Below are 9,862 nucleotides of genomic sequence, written 5' to 3' on the forward strand. Positions count from 1 at the left end.
ATTTATTACCTTCATCCTGCAAACACAGCAGCCTTTCAGCACCCAGGTACTGCTCTGGCTCTCACTCAGCCTGGGCATACCAAAGCCACAGGGAACCCTTCCCTCCATCCCCCCACCACTGCTGCCTGGCCCAGACCTTTATGATTTTATCCTTATACTTCTGCGACTGACTCCTACTGGGTCATCCCTCCTCCTTTTGTCCCCGTCACATACATCTTTCTTCCCACAGTGACCAGAGCCATCTTTTCAAAAACAAAAATCAGACCCTGAGAATTCCCTGCTCAAAATCCTCCAATGGCTTCTGTTTCAAATTCAAATGCAGACTCCTTACCAGAGCACCCAAGATCTTCAGCTACCCCTGCAGCCTCCCTGTCCCTCCCTCTCCCCCTTGCCTGCTGTGCTCCAGCCTCCTTCTCCTTGGAGTTTCCAGAACAAGCCAAGCTTGTTCCCACATCGGGTCTTTGCTTGTGTTGTGCCCTCTGCCTGGATCGCTCTTCTTCCACGTTGTTTCTCACTGAATTCGGTTTCCTGCTCAGAAGACCCCGTGTGGGAAGAACTTCCCTGAACACTCCAGGTGAAAAAGAAACACACACACACACCCCTCTAAACTGTTACTTCGTTTTTCTTCCTAGCAGTTATCACTGCTGATTTATTTGTTATTTGTTTACACTGCCTCCCCCACTGGATGGGATGTGTCCACCTTCTTCATCACATGACCATAATGGGTTAGCAAGGCCTTAAATGTTGTGGAAGCTCAATAAGCATCAACTGCATGGAGGGGCAAAGAAGGGGAGGATGCCAGATTGGAATTCTTTTCTGCTCAGGCCCTGCCTCTTCCCATTCTTCCTAGGCTGTGGCTTACCCTAGACACAGACCCTGTACAAAAGCACTTGATTTGCCAAGAAAAAGAGAACCTGGGAAACTGTTTCTCTCAAGAGAATCCTCAGTTACATCCCTGTGGGAGGATGCCGGTTGAAGGAGGAGGAGAAGGAGGGATAAGGAATACACTATAAAAATGCCACATCAAATGCTGTTTTTGAAGCTGTCAGAGGAATCTTTACAAAAAGCATGTAGGGTGGAAGATGGTATGTCAGGAGGTATTAACATGTGAAACATTCAAACAACGCAGATGTTTCAAAAGGATGATTGGCATGTGATCACCTGTTTCTAAAATCATAACCTGGTAGGAAAGGAAGACCTATGGAAGCTAAAGAGCAAGGCAGGGGAAGAGGTCGCTCCTCAAGGCTGGAGTGGATGTCCCATCAGCAGGAAGTGATACATGTCTCTTAAAACGAGAAACATGACCACATTAGCAGGCCCAAACCAGGTGATGTGGCCCAGGCAGTGGCCTCTGACCTCCTTACAATGCGTGCATTTGCAGCCTTCCCTTCATTGAGTTGTTTTCACTGATAACAACTATTTTTTAAATGCTGAATTTTGGCCAGGTGTGGTGGCTCATGCTCGTAGTCCCAGCACTTTAGGAGGCCAAGGTGGGAAGATTGCTTGAGCCCAGGAATTGGAGAACAGCCTGGGCAACACTGTGAAACCCTGTCTCTATAAAAAATACAAAAATTAGCCGGGCGTGGTTGTGTACACCTGTAGTCCCAGCTACTCAGGAGGCTGAGGCGGGAGAATTATCTGAGCCTGGGAGGTCGAGGCTGCAGTGAGCTGCGATCTGGCACTGCACTCTAGCAGGGGTGACAGAGCGAGACCCTGTCTAAATAAATGAATGCTGAATTTCAATAGTGTAAATATATCTTACCCATTAAAACATTTTTTCATGGTTGTGTTTCGGGGACATACAGTATTTAAACTCCAGGAATAACTATAATTTTAAAACATTGTCTTCTGCTATATTACTTTTATAATAAAGATAAGTATAGTATTTAAAATCTTACATGAAATAAGCAGATTTAAAATATATATGGAAACTCTCTGTTTGAAGTCAACTTTGGACTCAACCTCTCATCCCAGGCCAGGTTCCCCAATGCTATTCAGCAACCCCTCACGCTATTTAATAAGCTACACATTGGAAAACAAGCCACTTTTAAGATAAGTTAAATAAAATTATTTAGGGTGGTAAATGATCTATTTAAATGCACACACATTCCAAAGGTGAATGATGTAAGTTTGCCATTGCTTTTAAGTACTAGTCAATCATTCTCTGTCTCAGTCTTTCTGTCTCTCTACCTCTTGGCATAGACTGAAGTTGGCAGCAAGAACTGAGCATAACTTGCTGTTCTGAAAAAAGAACGTTAAATCCTCAGCTCATTTAGAGAGCATGGGGTCCCTTAATTGTATGACCACTTCATTCCATCATTATTTTGCACCTATACCATTTCCTATTACATGAGCTGGTGAGGAGTTCACCCCTCATCACGTAATAGCCTAGTTATTACAAAATATTCTAAGTGGTCAAATAAACATGGACTTTTTTTTCTTTGGTAGATCATTAGTAATCACATATTTAAGGAGAAATGTTTGAAGTTAAGGAGTACAGGGCCTAATACAAACTCACTGGAATAATTAAAATTTATTTGACAGACTTGTTCTTTAGAATGTGAATTAAAATGAAAATATCATTTCATCAAAAATTGTCGAACCCTTTGCAAATTCTTTTTTTCTTGTTTTCTTTCAGGGAATGGAACGCAAATTCTAATTTTAAGTATTTTACTTAGGGAAATAAGCATGAGCATAAAATATTTAGCTATAAGAATATTTAATATAGTATTGTCTATAATAGAATAAGAAACCACTTACCTGCCTTAAAAATGGGGTATTGTTTAAATTTTTTTCTTTTTTTTGCGACAGAGTCTCACTGTCGCCCAGGCCGGAGTGCAGTGGCGCCATCTCGGCTCACTGCAGGCTCTGCCCCCCGGGGTTCACGCCATTCTCCTGCCTCAGCCTCCCGAGTAGCTGGGACTACAGGTGCCCGCCATCTCACCCGGCTAATTTTTTGTATTTTTTTAGTAGAGACGGGGTTTCACCGTGTTAGCCAGGATGGTCTGGATCTCCGGACCTCGTGATCCGCCCGCCTCGGCCTCCCAAAGGGGGTATTGTTTAAATTAATCATAGTTGATTAATGTAATATTGTGCTGCTATAAAAAATGATGTTGATACCTTAACTACAAAAAAAGATTTAAAAATGCATTGATATATAATATAAATTTATATAATACTAATCCAATGCATTAAAATAGTTATTACCAATGAATACATATAAACCATACAAATATCTCAAATGTCTTTATTATCAGTGAGATTACGTTTTTCTGTCTCTTTTTATTCAATTATTTCTTTTAAATTATAGAAGCAATGTGTTAACATAATTTTTAAAGTAGTTCGGCTGGGTATGGTGGCTCACACCTGGAATCCTAGCACTTTGGTAGGCAGAGGCAGGTGGATCACTTGAGGTCAGGAGTTCGAGACCAGCCTGGCCAACATGGTGAAACCCTGTCTCTACTAAAAATACAAAAAAATTAGATGGCATGGTGGTGCACGTCTGTAGTCCCAGCTACTTGGGAGGCTGAGGCAGGAGAATCACTTAAGCTCTGGAGGTGGAGGTTGCAGTGAGCCGAGATCATGCCAGCTTGGGCTACAGAGTGAGACTGCATCTCAAAAAAAAAAAAAAAAAAAGGCCCAAAGGCCACATTTACAATAAGGAACAGCAATGTACTTATGATGACCAGTCTCTGTGAAGCGGTAAAGAGTGACTGCAACCACAGAGAACACACAGACTCCTGGCATGAACATGGGTCTATCAAATCAGCCTTTTTTCCTTTCTCAGAGAATAATTAAAAGCAGCAAAGATTATTTTTTTAAAAGCCACAAACTCCATTATCATCAAAACTTGAAGGCAGGTATAGCCTGCAGACTACCAAATACAAGTAAAGACTCCCCCAAAGGAGCAGGTGATGCAGAAGCTGCCCTGAGGATGCGGGGGACAAAAGGACAGAGAGCTGTGAGAGGTCTCAGCATTAGCAGACTCCAGAAATCACAGCGACTCAGGTGAAGGCCTCTCCTTAAGTACAGATGCTCTGTCTCTTGTGGCAACAATGGATACAGGACTGAAGTTGGACAAAACTGGAGGCAGAAGCCCTCCAGGACTCAGGGTTGTTCCTTGAGGCAAAAGAGATGGTACTACACAAGGAATCTCATGGCCATATTAAATTGAAGAGTCTGTCTTGACAGCAGAAAAGGAGGAAGTCTGTGGGTTATGAAGGAAGGCTAGCTCAGCTTGTTCCCTTGTATGTGTGTCCTATCCATATGCACATACTTAAAGCTCCTGCAAAGTTAGTAACCCAGGAAATCAAGAAGTTCAATGATGAGTGAGAAGAGGGAAGGGGAGGAAGAGGAAGGAGGAGGAAAAGAAGAAAGAGGCAGAAGATGAGGGAAAAAAGAGGAGGAAAAGGAAGGGGAGGAAGAAGAGAAACAACTAGTCCAGCATCAGTACAGTAAATTTTTTTAATGTAAAAAGAATAGCAACACTTACCAAAGAACAAAGAACACTCATCGAAAAAAAATGTTACTATGGAGCAGACAAAAATTGTAACCATTGATTTCACCAACTTTAAGAGCATAAGAAGCAATCCTCCTCACTGATGAAAGATCACAACACAAAAATATAGGAATTCAAAGATGATAACACAGCAGGGGATGACACAGAAGCTGGTGGAATTCTGGGAAGAATTACACAAAACTGATAAAATCAGCAACAAAATAAAGATAAAATTGGAAAGGACGAAATGGAGAATAACTACCAGAAAAAAAAAAAAAAAACTAAGGGAAGTAGAGAATAGCAACTATAAAAGAAAACAAAATAAAATGGAAATAACAGAAGAGTTAAAATATTAGCTAGAAAATGAGATATTGAGGACAGGCCAAGGCCATTTGATATATGCATGATTGTCTTCAATGACTTCAAAGAAGGAAACCAAGATAATGAGAATATAGAAAATATTTGAAGTTATAATTCAAGAAAATTTCATGGAAATATAAGAAAACATGAATCTACATAAAGAAATGACATGCTGTATATTAGGGAAAGCTTATACTGAATGGTTAGCCTTGAGAAAGAAATTGGATTTTAAAGATAAATGAAGAATCCTTTGGATAGCTTAGCAAAAGTATCAAGTTGCTTATAAGTGGAAATCAGGCTGGCCTTCAGATGTCTCCATAACAACACTGAAGGCCAAAAGATAATGGAGCAATTCCTACAGCATTCTTAAAGGAAAAAAAAGTGTGAGATAAGTATTTTATACCCAACCAAACTGACTTTCTACTGTAAAGGCTTCATACAAATAGTGGTAAACAAGGAAAATCTTGGAGAATGCTCTATACATGAGATCTTCTTGCAAAGGCTATCAAAACACAAATTTTAGCTCAACAAGAAATGCCTGGAGAACAATAGTAAAAGAACTGTAGGTGATTGGTGAATATATTTCACTATAAAATTAAGACCAAACAAATGTGGATTATGGGAACGCAATAGAATGTAACTATTACTTAGACAATGTAGACAGGTAAGGTATCTAAAATATGGAAAGGTAAAAGAGGAAAAGAAGGTAGGAGCAATATAAGTTGTTGAATGTCACATCTGAAGTAGCTAAGTGTCAAAAGATATCCTTTAAAGAATATAAAGTTGCTGGGCACGGTGGCTCATGCTTGTGATCCCAGCACTTTGGGAGGCCGAGGCGGGCGGATCACAAGGTCAGGAGATCGAGACCACGACAAAACCCTGTCTCTACTAAAAATACAAAAAATTAGCCAGGCCTGGTGGCGGGCGCCTGTAGTCCCAGCTACTCGGAGAGGCTGAGGCAGGAGAATGGCGTGAACCCGGGAGGCGGAGCTTGCAGTGAGCCGAGATTGCGCCACTGCACTCCAGCCTGGGCGACAGAGCAAGACTCCGTCTCAAAAAAAAAAAAAAAAAAAGAATATAAAGTTTATTATTTCACGGCACACTGTTAAACATAAAAGATGGCATTATTGCCTAAAGTTAGTGTGGGATGGAAAAAAGGAGGGAGAGAAAGAGAGAGAATTTTAATTTTATCATAGCTCATTATATATTATTAAATAGATACTGCTCAAAGAAATAAAGAATTAAGAGTATCATAGAAATTAAAACTAACTATCAGAAGAAAAATCTATACCTTCCTAAATATCGAAAGAATTAGAGAGAGAAAAAAAAACAAAACAAAACAAAACAAAAAATACAAAAATAGCCCATATACTGAAAGATTTATTCCAAAAAAATACCACATAGACCAAAAAGATTAAAATTTTTTGATGGGTTTAATTATTTTTGTTTTGTTTTGTGACAGTCTTGCTGTGTCACCCAGGCTGGAGTGCAGTGGTGAGATCACAGCTCACTGCAGCCTTGACTTCCCAGGGCTCAAGCAATCCTCTCACCTCAGCCTCCTGAGTAGCTGGGACTATAAGTGCACACCACCATGCCTGACTAATTATTTTACTTTTTATTTTGTAGAGACAGAGTCTCATTTAATTCTCCTTTTTACAAATAATTTCAAATTGAATACCAAAAAGTAAAGCCTTATTCTATGTTCTATTACAAAGAGCATACTTTCAACAAGATCATTCACAGAGGAAAAAAAAATAGAAGGGGCAAAGAAAAGCCAAATAAATGCAAACAAAAAAAAAGCAGGAATTGTAATTTTAAATAAGAAACAAGGTAAAGCTACTGCCAAAAAGCATTTAAAAAGACAAAGAAAAACATTTTATGAAACTAAAATGGTGGCTGAAACCTAGATAAGCTTAGGTCAGGAAAATAATAAACTAAAATGATGGAGTTTACAATGAAGATATAATATTTATAAATATTTATTTATCAAATACCATAGAACAACAGACATAAAAACTACAGAAATAGAAATGCTATTACTGGGAAAGATGAACTCACCATGGTAGACCCAGTGGATAAAAAAATAAGAATATAGAAGTTCTAAATAACACAATTAATGAGGTAGATCTGATTGATATATTTTTAATACTCTGCCCCAAAAATAAAGAACATTTATTCTTTTCAAATGCTTGTGTAACACTCACAGAAACTGACTATAAAGAGAACTTCAATAAAGCTCCAAAAATGAACACTATAGACAATATTTTCTGATCATAATGCAAAACAGAAATTGCAAGATTCCTAGGGAATAAAAATATTTTAAGTACTAAATAAAAGGTTATGGGGATGTAGCTAAGGCAGTACTCAGAGGAAAATTCTTATCTTTAAATGTTTATAGCAATAAAAATGATAAAAGACAACCAATGAATAGACATTTGACCCCGAAATTTAGAAAAAGGGCAATATCGGAAAGCTCAATGAAGGAGTAGGTGAAGTTAAAGGCAGAAACTAATGATTAGAAACATTATAAAAAATTGTAAAGGAAGCACACATACGCCTACACACAAAACAAAAAACTATAGACCCATCTCACTTATGGTGCTGCAAATCCCCAAATTATATATTAAGAAATAGAATCTAGTAACATATTGAAAGAATAATTTATCATGACCAAGTAAGATTGATTCAAAAATTCAAGAATGGTTCAATAGTAGAAAATCTTTTAATATAATTCATCCTGAAATATTATTAATAATTAACTATGAAAACTAATAAGATTATCTCCATAAATGCTGAAGAGACAGTTGTCAAAATTCAGCAACTATTCTTTTTAAATTTTTGTTATTGTTTGGTATTTACTTTTGCAAGTTTATATTTTTGCATATATATTTATAAATATATATACATACACTGAGTTATGTGATGATTACAACCTAGAATACACAACACAATTGAAATTATACATTGGAACTGCATATCTATAATTCATATGATGATGCACATTAATCTTAAATGGCACACTGAATGACAACATCTGTCACATCTTCTTTATTAACCACCACTATTTCTCATTATATCTTAACAGAATATAATACATATAAATTAAACAATGCGACTTCTTATGTTATAAAAATAAACAGTACAATGTTTAAATTTTAAAATAATAATAATTATTATAATAAAACAGAAAGGTCTTACGAGGCTAAGTGGACGGGCAGTTAAAGATTAAATAAGCTTCAACAAACATAAAATCATAGTTATAAGGAAAGTAATCTATATTACCTTCCCAAGGCATAACTCTCAATTATGATTTGTGGCCTAGCAAGGAGATCTTGGATTCTCATCAGTCCCTTAAAGTGTGTCATATTCCCTTTAACCAGACACCAACTATGCTTGATTCAAAAAAATACATAATAATATAGGATTCAAAAAAATACTTCCTTAACATAACAGCATGAACGTAACTCAGCCTGAAATGCTTCATGAGGAAACCCCAGAAGCATTCTGATTAAAACTAGTGCAAGATAAGGATGCCAACTAGCTCTTCATCATTTAACATAAAATAACATGCTTACTTGATGTACCTACTTAATGCACTAGTCAATGTAATTTGACAGCAGGAAAAAATAAAGAAAACTAAAGTCATAAAATTGGAAAGAGGAGACAAAACTATCATTATTTGAAGATGGTCTAATTGTATACCTAGAAAATCAAAAAGAATCAACTGAAAAACCAGTGTCAGAATTTAAAAAAATACTGTGGTGCTAACTGAATATATAGAAGTTAATAGCTTTCATGTATACATATATATACCACAACTAGTTAGAAGATATAATGGGAAAAAATACTTCATATACTGTAGTAGTAACAAGAAAGACAAAATGCCTAGAGGCAAACTTAAAAGAAATGTGTAAGAAAAATTTTAAACACCTTTAAAAGACAGAAAAGATGCCCTGAATGAAAGGAAAGATATCATTATCTTAGATAATATATACATATCAGTGATCTCCAAAATAATTTAGACATTTAACATGGTTTAATAAAAATCATCAATAACTTTGCTTTAGAACACACGACTCTAAAGTTCACATGGAAGAAACAACTAACATACTTGGGAAAATCCTGAAAAAGAAATGTAACAATGGAAGACTAAGCCTGCTATAGGTTCCCCAGTGAACCCCACGCAGCTCCCCGCAGCACACATACTTTCCCTCTGTGTCCTGATCTAGAAACAGAGTGCCTTGACCACTCTGTGACCTGGCCAGCTGCACGTTCCCTGCAGGCTTGAGTCCAACCAGGGGCCTTGAACATTCTCAGGCACTGATAAAGCTGCTTAGGTTGTTGCTCAAAAACACTGAGAATGTAACTCTTTTGCTAAACATGTAGAAATTAGCCCCCATCCTGAACCAAATTCCTTAAACGCTCATATAAAACCCCATAACCCAACCCCCTCAAGGCATATGTACCTAGGTAGAACATCCCTTGTCTCACTGTCTGACTCGAGGATCTGCAGCAGACTCCTCTATATGGAAGTTGCCCTAATGAATGCTCTCAACTGATCATCCTAGTATTCCATCCTTCTTTCTTTGAAATCCCAACTGGCCCCATCTCAGGAAGTCCCTTGTAGGAATTCCCCTGCTGCTGCTTTTAGGGTGACTACAGCCATGGATTTGACTTGACAGCACACCTAACAAATATTAAAATATAAAGCCATAATTAAACCTTCTGATACTGGAACATGAAGAGATAATTAGACCAAAAAACAAAAACAGACAACCAAAAACAGCACAGAAAATCCTGAAATAAACCCAATAAATACTATACAGGCCTTTAATATATGATTGAAGGAGGCTGTCAATGAAAATGTAAAAGAACTGTACTTGGTGTTGAGACAATTAGATATCTATCTGGAAAAGTTAAATTTGGGTTTATACCACACCCATATCAGGGTAAATGTCATTTGGATATAAGATTTAAATATAAAGAAACAATTCCCCTTCCCTA

Source organism: Nomascus leucogenys, chromosome 4 (genome assembly GCF_006542625.1).
Source record: "Nomascus leucogenys isolate Asia chromosome 4, Asia_NLE_v1, whole genome shotgun sequence".
In the NCBI taxonomy this organism is placed as follows: Eukaryota; Metazoa; Chordata; class Mammalia; order Primates; family Hylobatidae; genus Nomascus; species Nomascus leucogenys.